Genomic DNA, 16,687 nt, shown 5'->3' on the forward strand with positions numbered 1-16,687 from the left:
AATGTATAGGTTATTGTGATTCACCTTGTTAAAACCTATCCATACATCAGATTAATAGCAATCAATTTCCACTTATGTCCACACGCTCATTTTATATTCGATCCACTTATGTCCACACGCTCATCATGACACAAGGTCAATATTATACACTTTCTTTTCCCCCTTTTGTCATTCTTCAAAAAGTGCAAAAGACAAAAAATCATTCACACAATCAAAAAAGTTTAAAATAACCCAATAACTCAACTATTTAAGCTAGTGATGCTGGTGCTACAACAAACACCAATTCACAATCTCCAAGATAATCCAAAAGAACATCCAAAAAGCATCAAAACAGTTTAACAAAAACGACATATTTTTCCAAAACCTACAAGGCATAGACAAAAGTATATAGTAGGTTTAGCATAAAAGGAAAAATGTTTATGGTTTAGCTGCTGCAGTTGTTTCTTCATGTCACGCACTTCTTCCACCATCTTTAAGCACCCCACACACGCCTCCCTTGACGTGAACCCAAGAAAGCCCCCCCCCCCTTTTTTTTAGTAACTCATCACCCATAACACATAAATCCATCCTACTTAGCATCCCCTCGCTCATAACATTTATCCAACCAAATCATCACTCACCACCAAATTCGCATAAAAATGTTTAACCCCAGATTCATAAATTCCATCGTTATAATCCAGTAGTTTAACTCATCCTTGAGTTCTTAATTGATCCAACAAAAACTTAAAAGCCGGCTGTGTTAACCAAGTGGTCGGAAAAACACGTCCGGTCAGAATCTTGACCTTAGAAGTTTTCGGTCGCTTAGAAGAAGGAGATGGGGCCTTACCGGAAATCGCGCCTTTCCGTTTGAATGAGTGAGAGGAGACCGGAGGTGTAGCAGCGGAAGTGGTCGGAGAATTCGGTGGGCGGCGAGAATAAGTCACTAGCGGCTTTTTCTGGGACGATCTCGTGTTGGGTTTTTTTTCGGGGCCAGAATTTTTGTAGGAAGGGTTTTCTTGGTCGGCATTTTTTAGGCGAAGGTCTTTTTTCGTGTGAAGGGTTTGAAGAGTGTTAGGGGGAGGGCCGGGTTTTTTGTTTTAATTTGAAAGGGGGGGTTGTGTTTGGTAAATCCACTAGCTACTTCAATGGAGAATTTGAAAGTGTTTTAAGGTTTGTGTTTAATGGGTGGACCGGATTTTGAAGTAGGTTAAAGAGGGGGTCGGTTGTTCTGTATAGTGGGGAAGGTTGTGTTTAGGTTTGAGTCCACTATGTCCTTCTAATGCCTTGCATATTTTTTTTTAAAAAAATTTTGAAAACCAATTTTTGAAATTATTTTAGTTTTCTCAAAGCAACATCAATGGATATTTTTTGTTTAAAAAACATGATGATACTTTTGTTGGAGTTTTTCATGGAATTTTTCTGAAGCAACTTAGGTGTCAGTTATCAGGACAGCATCAATAGCCTTTTCAGGAGTTTTGGGTTAAATCAAAAATCTGACTTAGTGTAGATAGAATCTTTCGAACTCTTAAGCATGTAAAGGGGTCAAATAAGCACATAAATCAACTAAGACCAGAAATCAATCCCAAGCTAATCTAAGTTTTTCAAATCTTTCACGAGCAAGTGGTTTAGTGAAAATATCAGCTATTTGGTCTTCAGTACAAATAAATTCAAGGGCTATCCTTTTTCTACATGATTACTTGTTTGTTTTAGGAACCCATATTTGCTTGGGTCCCTTTTTCTTACGTTGAGCATCTAGTATGTCTTTCCTAACCCAGATTTGAGTAACATGTTTGACATTCTTTGCAATTCGATTTTTCTTTTTGTTGCAGTCGTCAATTAGATGACCATTATTCCACAAAAATTGCAAATTAGATATTCAGGAAGGCCCACGTATTTTCTCTTTCGAAAGTCTCTTTCGAAGGTTCTGGCACTGAGCCTGGCACTGGTTGCTGGTCAGTATATCCTAATCCAGTTTTGTTCATGTTGTTTGTGGTGCAAGTTAAGTAATTTAGAGCATTCATCCCATTAGTCCATTTTTCGTGCATCTTTCGAGCAATAGAAAGTTGTGATTCCAAAAATTCAACTGAGGTATTTAAATCACTACTTCTTTTTCGGAAATCTCTAAGTCTCTTTTAACTTTATCCAACTCTTCTCTTATCTTTGCATCACTAGGCAACATTAGTGGAACAATCCTAGATTTCTGTGTTGAGTATTTAAGTTCAACCAACTCGTGATTTAATGTTTCAATTTGTTTCTCAAGACTTGATTTTTCAGCTTCGAACTCAGTGGCTAGCACGGAGCCCTTTACGAGGTCATTAACTAGAGTCTTTTCGTGTCTTAGTGTGTTTATCTCTATGTCTTTCTCATCAATCCTTTTCATCAGAGTTTTATTTTCTTTCAATAAGTCCTTATATTCCGTTTCTAATCCAATTTTTAGCCTGGTCAAGTTTTTTATTTCCTTTTTCATGATATCAAAATTATCATTCATGTTTTGACAATCATCAATTACGTTTCCAAGCAAAGTGACAAGTTGACTTTTTTAAAGAAGATGAATTGAAGGTTTTAAGGAAGTTAGACTTACCTCACTGTCTTCTACCTCTTCAAGAGGGTTCGAACTTTTAGCCATCAAGCATAGATGTGAGTCGTCAGGGCACAATGCCGTCTTCAGAGTTGTCTGTACAGCATTCATACATAATTTCGCCTCGTGGCACTGTGCCTGGCACTGATCCTCGTCAGAATCCGAGTCTCCCCAGACTGCCGCAATCATAGCTTTCTTGTACTCTTTCTTCGACTGCTCTCGTTTTCCTTAGGCTTTTCTTCATTCCACAGAGGGCATTCTTTAATCCTGTGATCAAACTCACCACACTTGAAACAACCAGAGTTAGTAGCACTTTTCTTAGGGTTAGAAGTAGTGCCTTTACCTTTGAAGTTTCCACTTCTCCTGAAGTTGTTGCTCCTGTTCTTTTTTAAGAAATTTTGAAACTTTCTCGTTAGAGACACTACTTCTTCATCACTTTCACTATCATCCGTTTCTACTTCAGTTTTTAAGGCCAACCCTTTATTCTTTGGTTCATTCGATTTAGGATTTCAAAACAAGTTCATGGGTCATTAAAGAACGAATTAGTTGTTCTAGTGAGAGTTTTGTTAGATCTTTAGCCTCTTGAATAGCAGTGATTTTGGGAAGCCATTTATTAGTCAAACTTCTTAACACTTTTCTAACTAAATCTTCAGAATAATAAATTTTTCCTAAGGATCTTATTCATTAGTTATTAGTGTGAATCTGGTAAACATATCTTTAATAGATTCGTCCTTATTCATTGTGAACAATTCATATTGTTGGACTAGTAAATCTATCCTCGACTGTTTTACCTCATTTGTACCTTCATGGGCCAACTCCAGTGTGTCCCAAATTTCCTTAGCAGTAGTACATGCCGAGATTCTCGAATATATCAGGTCCAATTCCAGATTGGAGAATACTCATAGCTTTGTAATTCTTTTCGGCTTTTCCATAGTCAACAGAATTGTACTCATCTTCATCCCTATCGATCAGCTTTCCTTCAGCATCTTTGACTTGAATAGGGAGAGGTCCAGTCTTTATGATTCTACAGCATTCAAAATCAGAACCTTGAATGTAGATCCTCATCCTAGTCTTCCACCATCCGTAATCCTTCCCGTTGAAAATAGGACACTTGGAATACCTGTCACGATAGTCATCTTGCGTGTTCATGATTTCTATTCTCTAGATGTTAGTCTTACGAGAATAGCCTACTCTTATACCACTTGTTGGAACACAAGGTGACACTCAAGAAGGGGGGGGGGTTGAATTGAGTGGTGAAATCTAATTGATTTTCGCAAAATCTCTTTTATGGCTCAGTGCCTGGCACTGTGCCAAACACTCGTAAATCGCTGATTTGAGTTTTTGCGAATAAAAAACTAAAAGTATGTGAGATTTGATAAGCAAACACAGGATATAACGTGGTTCAATCTCACCTCTGAGATCTACGTCCACACGAAACAAAACTCTTTATTTCTTTGAACCCTATAATATCAAACTCTTGATACAATAAGATTCCCCTCACTACTAACCCTAGTAGTGACCCCCAACACTTAACCCTAAGTGTTGACACTCTCTATAATGGTAAAGTTACAGAAAGAGAACGATCCTCAATTATGTGCTTCTTAGTCAAGCAAATAGAGGACAATTACAATCGTATAATAGTAACATGAATCTGACTCGCTCAGTGCTATGCTCAGTGCCAGAGGAAATAGTTTTCAGCTCTTAATATTTCTGATTTTTCTCTCTGAAAACGTGAGATCTAAAAGTGAATTATGAAACCCTTTTATAGGACTTGGTTTGGACGAAAATCTTTCAAAAATATCTTTATCTTTTAATCCTTGATTTAAGCGATAAAACTCTCCTTTTAGAAAAACAAACTTTATCTTTTTCTATCTTTATCTTTAAACTGAAAAAGATAAGTTTTCCATATTAGATTTTCTTTTCAACTCAAAATCTGTTTTTATCTAAAAAGTATTTTCCAAATCCTTTTAGAAAATCTGAAAACACGTTTTAGTAAAACTCTGTTTTATAAAAATCTTTTATTTAAAAATACGTTTTTATCAAAACACGATTTTTATTAAAATCTTTTTCTAAAACTTGTTTTTATCAAATTCTTTTATCAACACGGTTTGATAAAAAAAAAATTCTAAAAACATGTTTTCCTAAATTCTTTTTATTTCTTATTTCAAAAACTAATTTCCTTTTATATAGATATATAATTTTAATACAATTATTTATTTTCTTAACTCTAAGAAAATAATAATTATACTAATTTTATATTTCTATATTTAGCACATAGCATATCACCAAGTTTGAGCATTTTACATTTTAATCCAAAGTAACTATTCTAAGGAACATATAAACTTAACTTCAATCTTGATTCTTCTTTTTCTTCAAAGTCTTCATTTATTAATTCCTTTCTTCATGCATCTATTGGAACTGTTACATACTTTCATACTAAAACATATTATATTAATTTTCATCATCAAAACATAACATGTGCATAAAACATAACATGTACATGCACAACAGTATGCACCGGATATAGAAAAGAGTAAAAGTTACCTTTGTTGATAAACATCTTTTCAACACACAACCCATTTTCTTTTCTTGTTTTTTTATTTTTATGCATATTTTTTAGTTTTATCTATTGTTGTTCCTCCATCATATTTATATTATTGAACATAAAGGATCAAATCTAATATAACACTTTGAAAGTAATCCTCTTTTGAAAGAATAACTATTCCTAATAAAAATGTCAATAAAAAGGCTTAAATGAAATTAATAGTTCATGAAGTAACCTTTAACGAATCCTTTTATTTTTTATATAAAAATCCTAAACATATTAGAGAAAATAGATGCACATAATTAATCTCATTAAATTAATAAATCCTAATCTAAAGACATATATAACTTCGTGGAAACAACTTTTATTTTGAACATATAAACATGATTTTTAGTGATCAAATGTCATAACTTAATATTAAATTATGAAGTTTCAATCATGCTTCATAATTAAAACGTCATATTTCTACAAACAAAAATGAAGTTGTTAGCCATATTTTCTCTTTCGAAAATCGAAAATTTATCCCCTAGAAAAGCGAGCCTAGGTTTTTTGGTAACTTCTATGTACTGTTCCATGCAAATTTTTTTCTTCCCTCCTTAGGCACGCAACAATTTGTCCAAGAAATAAAACTATCAAGCTTTTCACATGCACAGATATAGATTGGGAATCGCTCCTAGATCTGTATTCCTATCAATTATAGATTTAGCAAATGATTCCATGCATGTCTGAGCCAATTAAAGGATTTTCCACTTGGTTACCCTCACTAGTAGAGAAAAGTCGATTTGTGTCGGACCTGGGACCCCTTTTGCGTCGGACTTGGGTCGGACGGCACAAGTCTCGACGCAGATGATCTATTATTGATTTACATCGTATGCGGAAACGACGCAGATATTTTATCTATTTGCGTTGCACGTTGTATACGGTGCGACGCAAATTGCTCTTCCCAGTCCACAAACTACAAACTATAAGGGGAATTTGCGTCGTACATTGCACAGGGTGCGACGCAAATCAGGCATCTGCGTTAGACTGTATGCGATGTGCGACGCAAATCAAACAAAAAAAATAGAATCTACGTCGCACGGTATTGAATGTGTGACGCAAACTGGTAATTTTACTACAAAAAAAAATCTCATATCAAAATTAAAAATGAAATACATAGTAATTTTACGTACAAACAAGAAATACAAGAACAAAACCATGAATGCATTAATCTAAATCGAAACAACGAAAGAAGTACCAGAATAAAATGAGCGAGGAACGCAAATTTGAATCGAAATTACAAGAAAATACAAGATCGTTCTAACTGAATCGAATTAAGGAACAAAATACAAAATAGTTTGTTTTGTACTAGTGCTCGTTGCTCTGTTTCGTGAACCACAAAACCGCATTCTATTCGTGGCTGTTGCCGCTACTGTTGTTGTGGCTGCTGCTACCGCTCTGTTTCAATCTTCCTCCTCACCTGCTGCTTGTGTTTTTTATACGAAAAAAATGAAAAAAATGAAAAATGAAAAAAATGAAAAGTCATCAGTAGAAAGTTTTTAGTTTTTAGATCTAAAAATGAAAAAACAAATTTTCAGATCTGAAAATTCAAATCGAAAATCCAATCGAAAAAATGAAAAAAATGAAACCTTAAACGAATCAGATCGAAAAATGAAAAAAAATCGAACTTGTGTAGTCGCCGAAAAAAAGGACAAAATTGAGTAGTTGGAATCAATTTCTTCAATGGCGATTTCGAGTGTTCATCGGAAAAATCGAACTTGTTGTGCTCCATTATTTACCTTGGTCGTGTTCGGCCATTATCACTTTCTTCAATAGCGATTTTAATGGCGATTGTGAGTTCAGCGTCGTCATCTTGTTGGGAGAGAGAGAGATAACTGCATATAGATGGGAAGAAGGCGTGTGAGAATCTCAATGGTGATTTTAGGGTTTAGAGGAGAGAATGAGAGGCACTGAGTTGAGAGAGAGAGAAAGAGAGAGGAAAGGGAGATACGTTGAGTTGAGAGAGAGAGAGAGAGAGAGAGAGAGAGAGGCACTGAGTTGAGAAGGAGGGTGAGGCGTGTGAGGACAGTGGGAATGTGACGGAGAGGTGCTAGGGTTTAAAAAAATTAAGTTGGGTTGATCTGCGTCGGATGGGCCAAAGGATCCGACGCACATTAGCCTTTTGCAACGCATATTAGTTGAGTGCGACGCAGATAGGGCTTCAAATTTTGTGACACAATTCCCTAGTGTAAAGTGCCGACTTTACTTCCTCTAGGGACACAGTGTCTTTTCCAACCACAAAAGACTCTACAAAATGTTCATAGCTACTTGACAATGAAACCAACAATATCAACGCAACATCTTCATCTTCAATCTTAACATCTAAGTTACGCAAGTCCATTAAAATAGAATTCAAACAATCGAGATGATCTTCTAGGGACATACCTTCTCTCATGCGTAGGCCAAACAACCTTTGCTTCAATAGCAATTTGTTTGTGAGCGATTTTGTCATGTACAAACTCTCTAGTTTCAACCACAATCCTGCAGCTGTGATTTCGTCTGCAACCTCTGTGATGACATCGTCCGCCAAGCATAGCAAGATAGTGGAGTGTGCTCTTTCCTCCATAGATTCCAACTCGACCTCAGTCAGACCAGTCAGATTACCCTCTTTTGCTGTCGTTGTGAAACCCTTAATCAATGGTTTTCAGATACCTTGTTGTTTCAATAAAGCTCTCATCTTTATCTGTCATAGCCCAAAACTATTCTTTCCCGTAAACTTGTCGATCTTTCAGGTTGTTGTTGCCATGTCCCAAAAGCGATTAACCCCGGTGTTAACCTGTAACTCTTGATACCACTTGTTAGGCAAAAGCGTTTAATTAAACCAACAAGAATCCACAACAACCAAGCACACACACAAGAAAACAAGAAAGCGAATAAAGAACACACAGATTTAACGAGGTTCACTATCAATGTGATAGCTACGTCCTCAAGGCAGGGAAAAAGATCGTTTCACTATGAACGAAACGATTACAAATACAATAGGCAAGATTCAATTGAATGCAATTGAATCTCAAAGACTCTCTCTAATCTTCTCTATTGTGTTTAAGCTAATCTCTCTCTGATATATTGTGTTTTTTCAGCCCTAAATATGAAGTAACATATTTATATGAAGTCTAGAATACAAGCCCTAAGTCGTCGAATAAACCGAGTGAAAAAATCGCCCTCGCGCTCCGCGAAAAACATGCCCAGCTCGCAACCCGCGATCAGTGTCGAAACTCGCGAGCTCCTCGCGACCTGCATTTCTTCGCACTTCGCAAGTCATCAACTCACAATAAATATGGTTATAGTTATTTGGTGTTTGGTTCATGTCATGGAATGGGAATGGACTAGTAACCATTACCACCAACTAATGGATTTTGTTACATGAGGGGGACGGGGAGGTAACAAATTGAAGGAGTCCATTATCACCAAGTAATGGAATGGTTTGGTGAGGAGTTGAACCAACATGAAGAAAACGGACACTAATATTATTATGGACAAAAGCCACTTATTTAACATAGTGATCCTTTTTTCATATAGTAATTTAAATTTTTAAGTTACAGTTATTATCTACTATAGTGACAGATTTTTTTTAAAAACAGTAACTTTTTCTGACATTATATTATTTATAATGAAATTTTTTAATTTGTCACATAGTAAATATTTTTATTTTAAATTGTCAAATTTTACGATCTATATCTAATCATCTTTTATATCTATTTTTTTAATATAGTAATCCATTTTTTCATAAATCACATGAATTAGCATTAGGTCCACACTATTTTAATGTAGATCGGATCAGGTTCATATAAGTTTTTACGAGTAATAATAAGATGAAGATAAACCTGCGAAAAAATAGGAGATATATAAGTTTCGAACGCCATTAACTGTGGTGTTTAGCTAGAAAGGTGAAGGAAGATAAGTGGAAATGGTACTGGAAATGCTACATCATACTACCATAACATAACTGAACTTGCCTTTTATCATGAAATTAAATATCTTTAAAAAATGTTATATAATTCCAGAAGCTCATTAGATCGACACTGAATTAACACGTATAATATGAATTTCCCTTCAAAAAAATAGGAGAGGGAAATTTCCAAGTAAAGCTTATTTTGTTGTACGGACATATACTAACAAATTTAAATAAAATTTGTTTGTAGCTAGATATAAATAACCAACATTATGATATATTGTTACTACACCTATTCTACTCTTAAGTTATATTTAGCAAAGTTAGTTAGAAACTTGCTGTATACATTTCAGAGTTAGTTAGACAACTTGTATGAGAAGTTTATAAAGCTTGTTAGGGAAGTTTACATTTGTAGCCTGTATAAATATCTCTTGTAAAGCATTGTTGTGACATAATATACAAGATATAATTTTCTTCTTCTCATTTCTCTCTCTGGAATAATGTTTCCTTCATAATAATTCAACTTTAGTAAGCTGAATTCACATGGTATCCGAGCCGTAAGGTTCTTTAAATTCATTTTCCGCAAAATTTGATACAATCAGATTTACATCTGATCTTTTCTTGATAAATTTACCTCTTCAAATATCTTCAAAACTCTTGAAAATGGAGGAAGCTGCTGGAAATTTTGTTCCAAATACACCAGAAGTTCTTGACAAAAGTATGAACACTGGATATAGTGATCCATTCTTCTTAGGAACAGGAGATCATCCTGAACAACAACTTGCTGGACACAAGTTTAATGGTGAAAATTTTTTGAGTTGGAATCGAATGATTCGTATGGCACTTGGAGCTAAAAATAAACTTTGTTTCATTGATGGATCAAGCAAGAAATCTGAAGTTGATGATGCAGATTTACAAAAATGGATCAGAAACGACTATATGGTACAATCTTGGCTAATCAATTCCATGGAGAAAACTATTTCTGAAGGTTTTCTTTTACAAACTTCTGCACACCAACTGTATGAGGAAATTCTTGAGAGGTATGGACAATCCAATGCACCTCAATTATTTGAATTACATCAGAAAATGACCTCTATACAACAAGACAATTCATCTGTTGTTGAATATTATTCTAAACTAAAACGAGTTTGGGATGAGGTTCAATTAATTGAAGGTTTTCCTGAATGTGATTGTGGAGCTTTGGCACTTTGTTCTTGTGGTCTACTTAAGAAGCTATTAGATGCTAATCAGAAGCAAAAACTGATTCAGTTTTTAGCTGGTTTAAATTTGGACTATGCTTCTTCTAAAACAAATATCCTCAGTATGGATCCCTTACCTACTGTTAATAGAGCTTATTATATTCTGTTGCAAGTTGAAAAACAGAACAAACTCAATGATAAACAACAAATTACATCCTCTCAAATCAGTGCTTTAACTCTATGAAACAAAATCATCATTCACCTACCTATTATTCTGCTGGAAAGAGAGATTACAAGAAACATAAGCCTGATAAGAATGATAGGAAGTGTGATTTTTGCAAAAAATCTGGTCACACAGTGATCAATGTTTTAAGATCACTGGCAACATTCCTGAATGGTTCACCAATCTCAAGAACAAACAGTCTAATGGTGGAGGACATAGACTGGCTGCTCATGTATCTGACCTTAACACTAGTGATTTTGTTGGTGACCATCCTCTGGCTTATTCTACTGATACTTCTCCTCCCAAAGAGAAACCAGTAGATTCTTCTTTGGTCAATGCTGTGTACAAAGAAATGCTGAAGCTCATGAAAACTAATCCTGCTACTGGTGGAGAATGCTCACAATCTGGAGCCTCCATCAACTTTGCAGGTACTTCTACTGCTTCTCAATTATTATCCACTTGTTATACAAATCTTGATTGGATTGTGGATACAGGAGCTACAGATCATATGATCTGTGATAAATCCTTGTTGCTTAACTGCAAAATTATTTCTCAACCTATCAAGGGGCTTACCTGATGGTAAGATCAAACTTGTTGATCTTATTGGATCAGTTTACCTTACTCCTACCATTCTTATTTCAAATGTTTTTTTCTTACCAGATTTCAAACACAATTTATTGTCAGTTGGCAAACTTTTAGATGAACATGATCTAATTGTCACATTTACTCCTACCTCATGTGTGTTTCAGGACCCTATGACTAAACATGTCAAGGCTACTGCTGTCAGACAAGCTGCACTTTACAAATTTCAAGCTCTCTTCTTCTTTTAGCAATTTAAGCACTGTACTACATGTTGACAGCTTACCTTCTTTTAGTACTTTTCATTCAAGACTTGGACATCCCTCTGTACATAAGATGAATAAAATGTCACATATGTTTCATTCTGTTTCACAACCTGTGTTAGATTGTGAGTCTTGTGTTTTTGCTAAAATGCACAAACATCCTTTTCCTTCTTCTATTTCTCATGCTTCTGCTTCATTTGATTTACTTCATGTCGATCTTTGGGACCATATAGATATCCATGTCTCACTGGTGCTACTTACTTTCTCACTTTACTTGATGACCACAGTAGAGTCACATGGACTCACTTAGTTCATTCCAAGACTCAAGTTCCTGTTATTATCACTCATTTTCTAGCCTACATTCAAACTCAATTTGGAAAACATTTGAAAGTAATTAGGAGTGATAATGGTACTGAAATAATTCAGAGTTATTGTACTCATTTATTCTCTAGCAAAGTATTATTCATCAAAAGAGTCTTCCTAATACTCCCCAACAAAATGGGAGAGTAGAAAGGAAACATAGACATCTTTTGGAAACAGCTAGAGCTATTCGTTTTCATGCTAATATGCCTATTAAATTTTGGGGAGATTGCTTATTAGCAGCTACTTACCTTATTAATCTCATGCCTACTGCAGTTCTTGGTTGGAAAACACCATATGAAATCTTAATGCAACAACCTCCTACTTACACTCATTTAAGAACTATTGGGTGTTTATGTTATGTTGCTCAAAAAACATCTGATAAATTTTCTTCTAGAGCAGCTAAATGCATATTCCTAGGTTATCCTTTTGCACAAAAAGGTTATAAATGTTATGATCTTACAACTCATAAAATCCTCCTTAGTAGGCATGTCACTTTTCAAGAAGATGTTTTTCCCTTTGCTCCTACATCACCTACTACTGTTCCTTCTTTACTTTTTTCTCGCACAAAGCTAGTTAATCCTGCTATTCATGCACCTCCTGTCACTTCTTCTTCATCTACTCCACCTCATATTCCACCTTTTTCCACTTCTCCTGATTTACCTTCTACTCATACTTCTCCTACTTCTATTCTTTCTCCTATTCCTTCTCACTCACCTCCATCCTTTTCTGAATCTATATCTACCTCTCCACCTGCTGTTAATCTTCCTATTATTAGGAAATCTTCTAGAATCAAACACCCACCTACAAGATTAGCAGATTTTATTGTTAATCTTCCTACTATGCATCACACTTCTCCTGTTGAATCTACTTCTCACAGCTTCAATATTACCACATCTCCTATTTTTTCTACCTATAAACCTGAACATTTAGCTAGTCTTGCTAATGTTTTATCTACACATGAACCTGCCAATTATAAACAAGCTAGTCAAGATAGCAAATGGATTGATGCAATGAATTTAGAAATTGCAGCTTTGGAACATAACAATACCTGGGATCTTGTTTCTCTTCCCAAAGGTAAAAAAGCTATAGGTTGCAAATGGGTATACAAAACAAAATTCAACCCAAATGGTTCAGTTGAGAGATGTAAAGCTAGGCTTGTAGCTCGAGGAGATAGACAAATTGAAGGCAAGGATTTTAAACACACATTTAGCCCTGTTGCTAAATTTAGCACTGTCAGAATTCTTATGGCATTGGCTACAGCTTGTCATCTAGAATTACATCAGCTAGATATTAACAATGCGTTCCTTCATGGCTACATTGAAAAGAGTTATATATGCAGCCTCCCCCAGGTTATCTCAAAGCTTCTCCAGGACAAGTTTGTAAACTAAAGAGGTCTCTCTATGGTCTAAGACAAGCCTCTAGACAATGGAATCTTGAGTTGACCAAATTCTTACTTCAGCATGGTTTTGTTCAGTCCAAATTGGATTACTCTATGTTCACTATGCAGCATGGGACTGATTTTACTGTGGTTGTTGCCTATGTTGATGACCTTTTAGTGGCTGGTAACAATCTTTCTTTAATTCAACATCTCAAATCTCAGTTACATAAGGCTTTTACTATTAAAGACCTTGGCCCTCTGAGATATTTTTAGGATTGAAGTCACAAGGGATTCTTCTGGCATTCTTTTAAATCAAAGAAAATACATTCTTGATTTACTTACAGATTGTTCTATGGCTAATTGTTCTTCTGTTGCCTTCCCTCTTCCTAAAGGGCTTAAGCTCAGCATTTATGATGGTGATAAACTTCCTGATCCTGAAGTTTATAGAAGAATCATAGGCAAACTTCTCTACCTTAACATGACCAGGCCTGATATCAGTTATGCTGTTCAACAGCTTAGTCAATTCCTTTCTGATCCCAGAGTCCCTCATTTCCTAGCAGCTCAACATGTGCTCAAGTATCTTAAAGGTACTTTACACCATGGCCTCTTTTACTCTGCTACAAACTCTCTTCAGTTGACTGCTTATTGTGATGCAGATTGGGGTAATTGCCATTATTCTGGACGTTCTCTCACTGGTTATTGTATTTTTCTTGGTTCATCTCTCATCTCATGGAAAACTAAGAAACAAAAAGTTGTTTCTAAGAGCTCTACAGAAGCTGAATACAGAAGCATGAGCCATACTACTAGTGAGCTTGTGTGGTTAGTTGGAGTTCTTAATGACCTTAACATCTTTCCTACTCTTCCTATTACTCTCTTTTGTGATAACATTGCTGCAGAACACATAGCTGCTAATCCTGTCTTTCATGACAAAACCAAGCATCTTAAAATTGATTGTCACTATGTTCGAGAAAATGTGCAATCTGGTTTTATTGCAACACAACATGTCAGTTCACATATGCAAATTGCTGACATTATGACAAAGGCTCTTGGTTCTGTGCAACACAAATTTTTGACTATCAAGCTTGGAATGATTCTCTCTGAATGATCATCTCTATTCCAGCTTGAGGAGGGGGTGTTACTACACCTATTCTACTCTTAAGTTATATTTAGCAAAGTTAGTTAGAAACTTGCTGTATACATTTCAGAGTTAGTTAGACAACTTGTATGAGAAGTTTATAAAGCTTGTTAGGGAAGTTTACATTTGTAGCCTGTATAAATATCTCTTGTAAAGCATTGTTGTGACATAATATACAAGATATAATTTTCTTCTTCTCATTTCTCTCTCTGGAATAATGTTTCCTTCATAATAATTCAACTTTAGTAAGCTGAATTCACATATATAATGAAGTAACAAATAACAATTAACCATGTAGTATATAATTCAAATTTGATCAAACATTATAACTCTAGATGTGGAATGTTACCTGAAATTGCCAAGAAAACTAACGATAAAATCTGTCAGTACGTGTTCACAAACATTTATAAATTTACAACAATAATACATTACTTAAAGCAACACCTCATACACAATATCAAATACAAGCAGTAGTCTTAGCTTTCGCTTCCTGAATCAGTTGATCATCTCGGCGAGTTAAACATGGCTGGCGGATACAACGACAAGAACTCGAATGACATGCGTTCGGGTCCTAAGAGAGGAGGCGTACTCTGGAGGATCGTGTGCTGTTTCTGTGGAGAAGAAGATTAAAAGGGATGCTAATGCTATCTTGGTTTATTTGTGGTGCCTAAATGATGTTCTGTTGTCTAATTATTATGGTTGGGGTCCTATATTTGAGTGTTTGTTTGCTAGAACAAACAATGATAGAATAGGGAGATTGGAGCCCAATGACACTGTCTGTAACAATGATTTCATCTCATTTGTTTGTTTTTAGTTTTGCACAGTAGCATATCATTTGTTTGTTGTCCTGACAATAATGTATGAAGTACATGAATGAAAGTTGTTTGAAATGATTGGCACCTATCATTTGTTCGTTTCTGTCTACTAGTATTATTGAGCTAGTTAAGCTAATTGGTAACTAATCTTACTAAATTGCTTAAGATTTGAAGTTGAAGTATGCACCGGAAATAGAAAAGAGTAAAAGTTACCTTTTTTTGATAAACATCTTTTCAACACAACCCTTTTTCTTTTCTTGTTTTTTTTGTTTTTATGTATATTTTTTAGTTTTATCTATTGTTGTTCCTCCATCATATATATATTATTGAACATAAAGGATCAAATCTAATATAACACTTTGAAAGTAATCCTCTTTTGAAAGAATAACTATTCCTAAAAAAATGTCAATAAAAAGGCTTAAATGAAATTAATTGTTCATGAAGTAACCTTTAACGTCCCCTCAAAAAAAAAGTAACCTTTAACTAATCCTTTTGTTTTTTACATAAAAATCCTAAACATATTAGAGAAAATAGGTGCACATAATTAATCTTATTAAATTGATAAATTCTAATCTAAAGACATATATAACTTCGTGGAAACAACTTTTATTTTGAACATATAAACATTATTTTAAGTGATCAAATGTCATAAATTAAAATAATTTATGAAACTTCAATCATGCTTCATACTTATAACATCATATTTTTACAAGCAAAAATGAAGTTGTAAGCCATATTTTCTCTCTAAAATCGAGAATTTATCTCCTAGAAAAGGGAGCCTAGGTTTTTTGGTAAGTTCTGTGTACTGTTCCATGCAAAAAAAAATTCTTCCCTCCTTAGGCAGGCAACAATTTGTCCAAGAAATAAAGCAGTGAAGCTTCTTTTTTTTTGGTGCCGAGGACTCATCTACTTGGTGAATGGTAAACCCGGACTACATGGATGAAACTCGCATCCCCATGTAACCAAGTAAGTCTGGAGGGTAAGGAGGAGCAACTAACACATAAATACACTTCTATGACGACAAGTCTCGAACCCGAGACCTAATGAATCACATGTGGCGTTCAAACCATCTTGTTGTGAAATAAAGCTTTTTACATGCACCAATCTTTCAAATTTTCGTATCTTGGTAATTGCTCCTAAGCCTGCATTTCCTGCCAATTATAGATTTAGCAAATGATTTTCATCCATGTCTGGGCCAATCCAAGGATTTTCCACTTGGTTATTCTAGCCTAACCCTTGACTTGATCGTTGTTCCCAGCTATTTATTGCACTTTTGCTCTCGTTCTCTACTTTTATTTCAGTGTCCTCTTAAATTAGCTCTTGCATTTTTTACTTTCATTCTACTCCCAACATGCAACGAACAAATGACTTCCATATATTCAAATCCTACTTTTTATTTCAGCGTGTTCTTAAATTAGCCCTTGCATTTATTAATCGAACCTCCAACAGATTTACAATCTAAACTCTCAACATTATAGATTGTGGAGTATCTCTGTTATAGAAATAAGACTCTTTTTTTGTTCAAATCCTCCTCACCAAACCTAGTCCAAGGGCTAGTTAATTCTCGAGGGACCAAGCTAAGCGTGGTACAATCGCTCTTCATCCAACTGGAGACTATTTCATTTTCAGTTCTTCACAAAGAGGCAATGTCCAAGGATTGTTAGTTAGAGCAGCATACAGTTGTCGTAGATGGAAGAAT

Source organism: Beta vulgaris, chromosome 1, assembly GCF_026745355.1.
Source record: "Beta vulgaris subsp. vulgaris cultivar EL10 chromosome 1, EL10.2, whole genome shotgun sequence".
Classification (NCBI taxonomy): Eukaryota; Viridiplantae; Streptophyta; class Magnoliopsida; order Caryophyllales; family Amaranthaceae; genus Beta; species Beta vulgaris.